The sequence below is a fragment of the Ornithodoros turicata genome, chromosome 1, assembly GCF_037126465.1.
Source record: "Ornithodoros turicata isolate Travis chromosome 1, ASM3712646v1, whole genome shotgun sequence".
NCBI lineage: Eukaryota > Metazoa > Arthropoda > Arachnida > Ixodida > Argasidae > Ornithodoros > Ornithodoros turicata.
In genome coordinates, this window is record NC_088201.1 from 121,499,329 (window position 1) to 121,499,641 (window position 313).

Below are 313 nucleotides of genomic sequence, written 5' to 3' on the forward strand. Positions count from 1 at the left end.
TTCTCAATTTACGGTTGCGCGACCGTATTTTTCGCGTGCGGTATACCGTAAAAAAACGGCAATTTTTTACAGTGTGGTATAAAGTGACTGGGTTCAAGCGCATGGATGCCAAAAGGATTACTGAAGACCACACCGAGGGAGGTACCTACGGCTACCGGAAACGAGGGATTTTAGTTGTGCGTTGTTCTGTCGGAAATTTTGATTCCCACGGTGGCACTGACACAGCTCGTGGAAGGCGGACGTGTTATACTTGAGAGCAGCAACATACTGTCATCACAGCGGTCTTACGGGCTCTGTATATAGTACTCGTCGT